Source organism: Tachyglossus aculeatus, chromosome 5 (assembly GCF_015852505.1).
Source record: "Tachyglossus aculeatus isolate mTacAcu1 chromosome 5, mTacAcu1.pri, whole genome shotgun sequence".
Taxonomy (NCBI): Eukaryota; Metazoa; Chordata; class Mammalia; order Monotremata; family Tachyglossidae; genus Tachyglossus; species Tachyglossus aculeatus.
Genome location: NC_052070.1, coordinates 85,069,005 through 85,079,324, shown reverse-complemented (window position 1 = coordinate 85,079,324; position 10,320 = coordinate 85,069,005). Strand labels below are relative to the sequence as shown.

At 44.4% G+C, this 10,320-nt stretch overlaps 1 non-coding gene across 1 annotated transcript; it reads right to left on the bottom strand.

Moving 5' to 3' along the window:
- Positions 1 to 9,223: 9,223 nt before the first annotated feature.
- On the bottom strand, positions 9,224 to 9,361 carry LOC119928982. The gene has a single exon (XR_005451126.1). It is a non-coding gene; the product is annotated as a small nucleolar RNA SNORA7 (small nucleolar RNA).
- Between the last annotated feature and the right edge of the window lie 959 nt (positions 9,362 to 10,320).

The following is a 10,320-nucleotide window of genomic DNA, read 5'->3' as shown; positions in this document are numbered from 1 at the left end:
GTGGGGAGGGGAAGGAGGTAAGGCGGGGGGAATGGGGAGGGTGAGGAGGTGGAGAGGAAGGAGGGGGCTCAGTTAGGGAAGGCCTCCTGGAGGAGGTGAGCTCTCAGTAGGGCTTTGAAGGGAGGAAGAGAGCACTTTAAAAGAGATATTTGCCCTAGATTTCATGCTGAGGTTTCAGCACGCTGCGGTTTCAATTGATGCAGGGGACGGAAGGGGCCCCAGATGCTTGAACAAGGCAGAGTCAGGGGCTTGAACCCCAAGACTCCCTGGAATTCATTCATTCATGCATTGTCATATTGAGCACTTACTGTGTGTAGAGCACTGTACTAAGTGCTTGGGAAGTACAAGCTGGCAACAGGGAGAAGCAGCATGGCTCAGGGGAAAGAGCTTGGGCTTGAGAGTCAGAGGTCATGGGTTCTAATCCCAGCTCCACCGCTTGTCAGCTGTGTGACTTTGGGCAAGTCACTTCACTTCTCTGTGCCCCAGTTACCTCATCTGTAAAATGGGGATTAAGACTGTGAACCCCACGTGGGACAACCTGATCACTTTGTATCCACCCCAGTGCTTAGAACAGTGCTTTGCACATAGTAAATGCTTAACAAATACCATTGTTGTTGTTGTTATTTTGAGACGGTTCCTACCCAACAACGGGTTCGTGTTACATTCCCTGAGCCACTCTGGAAAACTTCTGCTGGGGCAACCTTCTTTGATCAGTTCCATCCTGGAGAAAGAGAAGCAGCATGGCCTAGTGAATAGAGCATGGGCCTGGAAGTAGGAAGGATCTGGGTTCTAATTCTAGCTCTGCTGCTCGTCTGCTGTGTGAACTTGGCCAAATCCCTTCTTCTATGTGCCTCAATTACCTCCTCTGTAAAATGGGGATTTAGACTGTGAACCCCGTATGGAACATGGACTGTGTCCAACCAGATGACCCTGTTTGTATCAGTGCTTAGTACAGGGTCTGGCACATAGTGAACACTTAAAAAAATGCCATAAAGTTGAGCGGGGGGATATCTGAGCTGCTGCTCCTTTGCAGTCTGCTCCCAGATAGGTCCAAGTTGTGCAACCCAGAGTTTCCTGCAGAACTAACCAAAAGACACGGGTGACTTTTGAGGACTTAGCTGCTGACCTGAGCCTCCACGGTTTTAGCAGCCAACTGGGGAAAAAGGCCAAACTTCCAACTCCCTCCTTAGTGTAGGAGTGTGAATTCTCCAGAAAGTCCCTCTCTTTATAGCAAAGAGATATAAATATCTATTTTATGTACAAAAAAGGCACAATCCTCACTTCTACTTAGCTGGGCTAGAGCTAGCAAAATAGAAATTAGGGGAAAGACTTTAGAAATAAATCCAGGTTTAACTGCCACTTGACCCCGATCTGCTGCTAAACTTTAAACCTGGGGCAGCCCCCAAATTAGCAACTTCCACATGGCTTGTTTTTTTTTTTTTTTTCTTCCAAGGTAGGATCAAGCATGGCTCCAGTGACTCCCAAGATCATGGCACACCTTCAGTTGTAGAGCAGGTTGAGGGGCCAGAGACAATAAAGCAAGAAGCAAATGAAAAACTGCCCCACATGGGACAACCTGATTACCCTTTATCTACCCCAGTTCTCAGAACAGTGCATGGCACATAGTAAGTGCTTAATAAATGCCATCATTATAGAGAAGTAGCATGGCCTAGTGGATAGAGGCCTAGGAGTCAGAAGGCCATGGGTTCTAATCCCAGCTCTGCCACTTGTCTACTGTGTGACCTTGGGCAAGTCTTTTCACTTCTCTGTGCCTCACTTTCCTCATCTGGAAAATGGGTATCAAGACTGTGAGCCCGATGAAGGGCAAGGACTGCATCCAACCCAATTTGCTTGCATTCCCCCAGTGCTTAGTGTGGTGTCTGGGACATAGTAAGCACTTAACAAATACCATTATTATTATTATTATCATTATTATTATAATAAAAATGTCACCACCCACTTCTTTCGACTTGTCTTCCGTTCCCTTCTTCCAGTCCTTCCTTGGAATCTGCTATAGTTCTGTGGATGTAGAGAAGCAGCGTGGCTCAGAGGAAAGAGCCCGGGCTTGGGAGCCAGAGGTCATGGGTTCTCATCCTGACTCCACCACTTGTTAGCTGTGTGACTTTCACACAGTCACTTAACTTCTCTGGGCCTGTTACCTCATCTGTAAAATGGGGGATTGACTGTGAGCCCCACGTGGGACAACCTGATCACCTTGTATTCCCCCAAGCACTTAGAGCAGTGCTTGGCACATAATAAGCCCTTAGCAAACGCCATTATTATTATTATGATGTATTCACCAGCTGTCCAGGTGAGGTGGACCCTCTCTGAGTGGCTGATAGGACTTGCACGTGGTTCACCTGGTCATCTGGGATGCCAAGTGGCCTGTGTCCAAAGACCAAAAGCTGCAGTGTCTTCTCTGGCTGACATACCTGATGACTGCTTTGGAGTCCTATCCCAAGCCAAGGGGGATATGCAAAGGACTACAAACTGCTCTAGATCCCACAGAGCTCTGTGAAATGACAGTAAACCCTAGGGATATCAAGGTTATATTCCAACCTGAAAATCCTACTCACAAATGTTTTCATTGGCTACAAATAACTGGATACTGTGGCAGAATTCTACTATCAAGACAGCACAGTATGTAACAGTGTCCATGTAGACAAAGACATAGAAAACTGAATTCAAAAGGTCAGTGTATCCTTTGGGAGATAGCTAATCACTGTGCTAACAAGAAGGTACCAAACTTTATTCCAGATTCAATACTGCTTAAGTAATGCCCAAGCTTCTCCTGTATTAGGTTAAGGGATCTGGGTTTGCCACAGAAGGCACATGACTTTTCAACCAGAGTCTGACTTACCACCTAGACTGTAAGCTCCTTGAGGGCAAGGATCATGTGTACTAATTAAATTATACCCTCCTGAGTGCTTAGTACAGTGCTCTGCATACAATGGGCAGTCAATAAATGCAACTGTTTTGAGTAGTATCACCTATCACAGGAGGCTCTTGGGAGACAATTGCAGCAGTCTGAGTTGTGGTAATAAAGACGGGTCTTGGTGAATGGCCAACTTTTCTGGTAAAGTGGCCATTACTCTATTTCTAAGGATCTCTAGGCCTAGAGACTTGAAAGCCTGTTCCAGTCAAAAAGTCTACCTGGAATCTCTCCTGATTTATTTCTGGCCCATTTCTTCTTGCTCAGGTGTCTGTAGGCATGGATCGGGATCTTGAAGTTATTAATCCATCCAATAATTTTCTTTTCTCTGGCCTGAATATTCCATTAGCACATTTTCAATTTGATGAATCAAAGATTATTTTTTATAATAATCAAATTCAAAATTGACACAAAGACTATCACCTTTCTCCATTTCTCCTGCTCCCTTCTTCCTTCCTATTTTCTTCCAGTCAATCCTATTTGAGTGCTTTCTATGTGCACAGCACTGTATTAAGCACTTGGAAGAGTACAGTACAATAGAGTTGGTGGAAACATTCCCTGCTCACAAGGAATTCAGTTTACAGGGGGATACAGACATTGATATAAATAAATGACAGGTATTTACATAAGTGCTCTGGGGCTGAGGAAAGGATGCAACTCCAAGTACAAAAGTGATACAGAAGGGAGTGGAAGAAGAGGAAATGAGAGCTTAGTCAGGGAAAGCTTCTTGGAGGATATGCGCTTTCAGTAAGGCTTTGAAGGTGGGGAGGGTGATCGCCTGCTGGTTATGAAGAAGGAAGTTGTTCCAAGTCAGAGGCAGGACATGGGCAAGAGATTGGTGGTGAGGTAGTAAAGCTCAAGGTACAGTGAGTAAGTTGTCATTAAAAGAGTGAAGTGTGCAGGTTGGGTTGTAGAAGGAAATCAGGGAGATTAAGTAGGAGGGTACCACGTGTTTGGGTGTTTAAAGCCAATGGTGAGAAGTTTTCTGAGGAGGATAGGCAATCACTGAACGTTCTTAAGGAACGGGGAAACATGGATCAGAACTTTTTTTTTTTCCCTCTAATCTTTATGAAATTCATCATTTATTTGAACGATTCTTTCATCAGCTCCTACTTTTGTTTCAAAAATATCTCCAGTCGCTATTTTCACCCAGGGCTTTAATCTAGAGCTCTCATAATACCTTGTCCTCTGTTTCAGATTTTAAAAATCAGATTCAAATGCTCTTTTCATATACTCAGGCTTCTTGATAGGGGTGAATTCTGTTGAAGTTTTTGCTTGTCCCAAATCTCTTTCCATTAAACCTTCTAACTGGTATTTAAGTGATAAGCACTGGGGTAAATCCAAGACAATCACATCAGACCAGCCACAGTTCCTATCCCACATAGGCTTAGAGGGCTTTCTTGCTTAGAGGTTTTGTTTCTTAATCTCCAAAACTTAATAATTTCTCCTTGGCCAATAACTTCCTATGCAGTGCAAATAGGATAACGTATCTTATCCTCATTTAAATTTCAGACTCTTAAAATGCTCTTTCACTTAATGTTCTTTCTCTTGCTTTAAAACCATGATAGCTGCACATACCTTTAAACCGAAAACAGCCTCTAGCATAAACTTTTTATCTGTTTTCCATCTTCTGCCTCTTTCCAAATGATAGTTCTTTTCTTTTAAGGGATGTATCTCCTTCCTCCCACCATGACTCACCTGAGGAAGATGGATCTTCAAAATGCCTGTCCTTCTACCCTCACCTTTCTTTTCTAAAATTAGAACAGGAAAATGTCAGCATTAGAACAGTCCTGAGTTTATCATTCCCAGTCTTCCCTTAGTGACTATCCTAACACCTTTTCAGTCATATTAGCCTCAATGTTCCAGAGGAAAGTAAAAAATAGTCTCATCAGAAAAATAATATATTCAATAGATATAAATTAGGACTGAAAGATCATTTAAAATGATTTAGTAAAGCAGACTCAATTCTAAAACAGCACCTACCATATTTCCTTACTTTGTAATTTTTCCCTTTTCTTTTTTTTGGTGTGGGAATCTGTAACTAGCCTTGTTTTTTTCCCCCTCCTCCTTTTGATGCCCTGAAATACACATTTTCCCAGCTAGATATTTTTTTCTAAAAAAAAAACTTCAGTCCTTGTCTCTCCACTCCTCAAGTACCTCTGGTGGTTGCCCATCTACCTCTGCATCAAACTTCTTACCATCAACTTTAAAACAATCAGCTTTCCAACTCTTATTGTTGACTTGCTACTACAGTCCACCCTACACACTTTATCACCAGCTTGCTCACTGTGCCTCATTCTCATTTATCTCACTGCCAACCCCTTTCCCTCATCCTCCCTCTGGCCTGAAACTCCAAATACAGGAGACCACCACTATTTTTGTTTTCAAAGCCTTATTAAAATCACATCTCCTCCAAGAGACCTTCTGTGATTAAGCCCTACTCCCTTTCCCTTCTGCATCACCTATACACTTAAATCTGTACCTTTTAAATAGTAAATATTCACCCCACCCTTTGCCCCACAACATTTATGTAATATGTAATTTATTTTGTCTATTATATATGTATCAATAGTTTATTTTTGTGAATGTCTGCCATCCCCCTCTTCACCATAAACTCCTTGTGGGCAGGGAACATGTCTACAAGCTTTGTCGTATTCTCCCAAGCACTTAATTCAGCTCTGTGCACACAGTAAGCACTCAACAAATGCCACTAAATATGATTGGTTGTTAGAGTTTCAAAGATAGCTCACGATTCTGTTATATGAGGAAAAGCCTCAGTCATGTATGTCTTTTCTTTCAGGCCAGGGAGCCAACTCACTCTCTGCTATTCTACTGGCCCCTTAATTGGAATAAAATGGTGTTTCAGGGGAGTGGGCCAGAAATGGAAGGGGAAGAAAGAGAGAGATATTGCTCACCTAGTTGCCATTGCTTCTGCTATTGAATCCTCTCAGCCATTCTCTGCTGCAGCCAGCACTGCTATAGTCAGTTGCCTCAGATCTGGTAAACACCTGGGCAGAAAGGTGGTGGAAGGGATGATGAAGGTAGCGGTGGTAGAATTCTTTGGCAAAGGCCAGTAGAAAGGAGGAGGAATGAAGGAGAGGTACCTTCTCCCCTTCAGAGGTGGCTCTTCTTCCCAAATGTCCCATTTTGGGCTGCTCATGGGAGTTTGGATGTCCTTTTTTTAAAAAAAAAAAAAAATATGGTATTTCTTAAGCTCTTTGTGCCAGGCACTGAACTAAGCACTGGGGTAGTGTCACCTGTCTGGGGACAGGTTCATTCGGTAATCGGCGCAGCAAGAGAGAGGCCGGAGATGGAAAGCCTGAGTTTTATATAAAATGTATTCCTGGAGGCAAATTGAATTATTTAATTGCTTAGGTGCAATGGACTGAACTTCCCTTTTGGGAGGAATGTAATCAATTAGTAATATTAGAGCTTCTCTAACGGGAGGAACACATGTATACATTACTCACACATGGCAGAACCCTCAGGTCCCACCCAGGCAGAATTCCCTTATGGTTTGTTTGCACTCATGTGCACTTCCCACTCGGGAGGAATCCATTTGAGTTGAGCACCCTTGGGGAAACCCCTAGCTCCCACTCACGAGTATTTTCCATTTGGGAGGAATCCATTCATTCGTTACATAGCCATGGAGAAGCACCTGGCTTCCAGCCCCATGAGTGTCCAGTGGGACTGGACACTCCCCAATCCCACGGCTCCTCACTTGGTGCAGGCAGAGCAGACTTCTCACACTCTGGACAGAGGCACCTTGCAGCCGTCTGCTGCAAGTCTCGATCCTCTGCATAGAGGGCCAGAGTCCGTAGGTATTTATCACCTGTGCTCCTAGGCCATTCCAGCTTCTGGCCTCAGTTTATCCAATCTCTGTCCCCCATCCCCCCGCCCCATGCTTAATATGATTGGCACAGGGGCGAGGGACACCTTCTGTATTCCCAGCTTGGGCTGTCAATCTAGCAGTTTGGTTGTGGGGGTGGTATCCCACCCTCACTTCCGAGTTCCGCCTACTGGCTCTGGCGGCCACGAGATAGCATTTGACCTTGAGATGGCTGGTACCCAAGGGTCACCTTGGGACATGTAGGTACAAGCGATTCAGGTTGGACACAGTCCATGTCCCACTTGAGGCTCACAGTCTTAATCCCCATTTTACAGATGAGGGAACTGAAGCGACTTGCCCAAGGTCACTCAGCAGATAAGTGGCAGAGCTGGGATTAGAACACAGGTCCTCTGAAGTCCCAGGACTGTGCTGTATTCACTAGGCCACAGTACTTCTTGAGATTATACTGCTTCTCTAGGTCACGCTGCTCTTCTAGGCACGTTATCCCGATTGCACTGGAAATTCCCATTGGCATTTCTAGACTGTGAGCCTACTGTTGGGTAGGGACCATCTCTATATGTTGCCAACTTGTACTTCCCAAGTGCTTAGTACGGTGCTCTGCACACAGTAAGTGCTCAATAAATACGATTGTTGATTGGCAAGCCAGAATAGGCCAGTTTAGCTGTGGAAGGGCTGGCATAGACAATAGTGGTGGCTTCTACTGCCAAAAGGGGATTGGAGCCTGGACAGTATCTCTTCCAATGCTCCTCCTCTTTCCCCTCCTCCTTTCTCCCCCCCCCCCATCCCTACTCTTCCTCCTCCTCCTCTTCCTCTCTCTCCTCTGACTCCTTTTCCTCTTCCCCTTCCCCCTAACTCCTGCTCCTCTACCACCTCTTCCTTCTCCTCTCTGTTGCTATGACACCACCACCACCAGGATGAAATGAGCCCCTAATGAGTCCCACAGTTTTTTCAGGTGGGTGGGCGGAACCCCCCAAATCATGACCACCCTGCCTATTTCAGTTTCCTCCAGGAATAGAACACTTAATCTTTCTTTGCTCAGAGCCCCACAGCCTGCATCCTTAATCTTAGTTCTGGTACTAATGATTGTTCTTAGCCGTGTCATTAACCTTGCTTGTCATTTTTTAGCCCTGCCCCAATCAGCTCCCAGCTGCAGAGCTTATTCAAAGTCTTCCTCCTACCACTCTTGTTGCCGTTTTGTTTCTTTTCTCCCTTGCTCTTCCCTTTTTTCTCTGGTGCCCTAGTTGAGAGAAACTGTATGACAATTCCTCTAGGCTTGTTTCCCTGGTCCTCATATTTATTTATTTTATTTGTACATATGCATTCTATTTTATTTTGTTAATATGTTTTGTTTTGTTGTCTGTCTTCCCCCTTCTAGACTGTGAGCCCACTGTTGGGTAGGGACCGTCTCTGTATGTTGCCAACTTGCACTTCCCAAGCGCTTAGTACAGTGCTCTGCACACAGTAAGCGCTCAATAAATACGATTGAATGAATATGCTAGGGAAGCAGCATGGCTTAGTGGATAGAACACGGGCCTGGGAGGCAGAGGACCTGGGTTCTAATCCTGATTGCCACTTGTCTGCTGTGTGACCTTGGGCAAGTCATTTAATTTATCTGTGAGCCCCATGTGGGACAGGCACAGTATCCAACCTTATTAGCTTGTTTCTACCCCAGTGGTTGACACATAGTAAGTGCATAACAAATACTATTATTATTATTATTATTTATTTGTCCCTTTATTTATATTAATGTTGTCTCTCCCTCTAGACTGTGAGCTTGTTATGGGCAGAAATATCTGTCATACTGTACTATCCCAAGTACTTAGTATGGTTCTTTGCACACAGTAAGTGCTCAATAAATGATTAAATGAATGAATATTATCTTTGAGCCCTGTCTTCTGCTCCCATCCAATAGCATTTAGCCCTAGATAGAGCCCTTTTCCCCAGGGCTATATTCTATTTACTATGCCTTATCTTATGCTGTGGAGCCATCTTTGACCCATAGTGACGCCATGGACACATCTCTCCCAGAACTCCCCACCTCTGCCTGCAATCATTCTGGTAGTGCATCCATGGATTTTTCTTGGTTAAAAAATACAGAATTTGTTTACTATTGCCTCCTTCTATGCAGTAAACAGCGTGGCTCAGTGGAAAGAGCACAGGCTTGGGAGTCAGAGGTCATGGGTTCTAATCCCAGCTCCACCGTTTGTCAGCTGAGTGACTATGGGCAAGTCACTTCTTTGTGCCTGTTACCTCATTTGTAAATTGCGGATAAAGACTGTGAGCCCCATGTGGGACAACCTGAGTACCTTGTATCCACCCCAGTGCTTAGAACAGTGCTTTGCACAGAGTAAGCGCTTAACAAATGCCATCATTATTATTAAACTAGAGTCTCCACCTCGACTCTTTCCCATGCTGCTGCTGCCCAGTGCAGGTGAGTTTTGACTTGTAGCAGGTTGCCTTCCACTCACTAGCCACTGCCCAAGCTAGGAATGGAATGGGTATGCCTCTGCTTGACTGTCCCTCCTGTAGTCGAGACTGGTAGAGTACTGGAAACTCTCCAGATGTGACCCTGAGAGGGGAACTATATACTATACAATATAGTATTTTTGTTGATCACTCCAGCTATCCTATTTACTGTCCCTCATTCATTCCCTTCTTGCCATGATCACTTCCTCATGCCATCCCCCTTTTCTCCTCTCTTTATCCGATGGACTCCAGCAATCCCCATCTTCAAAGTCCTTCTGAAATAACATCCCTTCCAGGAGGCCTTCCCGATTACTTTCTAATCTCCCAAATCCTCTCACAGTAGCAAATTTACTCCATCTAAGCACTTTAAAATTCACAACCCCCACAGCAATCAATCAGTGGTATTTGAGTGCTTATTATGTGCAGAATGTCTATTATTTTTTTTTGCGCTGTACTCTTCCAAGCACATAGTTCAGTGCTCTGCACAAAGTAAATGTTCAGTAAATCTGATTGCAGAGAACTGTACTAAATGCTTGGAAGAATACACTAGTGTTGATAGACATGATCCCTACTCAGAAGGAGCAGAAGGAGTCTAGGGGGAAGGCACTAACATATTTATGTACTCTATTACTTCCTTCTATTTTACTGTGATGCCTCTCTTCCCAGCTGGATTGTAAGCCCCTTGAGGGTGGAGATCATGTATATTAAGTAGTTTGTACTCCCTGCTTCATTCCACCAAAACTGCCCACCGAAAGGTCATTAGTAATCTTCTTCTTGCCAAATCCAACAGCCTCTACTCCATCCCAAACCTCTTTAATCTCTCATCTGCCTTTGATACTGTCTGCCACTCTCTTCTCCTGGAAACATTATCCAAAATTGGCTTCACTGACACCATCATCTCCTGGTTCTCCTCTATCTCTCTGGCCATTCATTCTCAGTCTATTTTACAGGTTCCTCCTCTGCCTCCAACCCCCTAACTGTGGGAGTACCTCAAGGCCCAGTTCTGGGTCCCCTTTTATTCTCCATCTATATTCCCTCCTTTGGAGAACTCTCTTTCCACTGGCTTCAACTA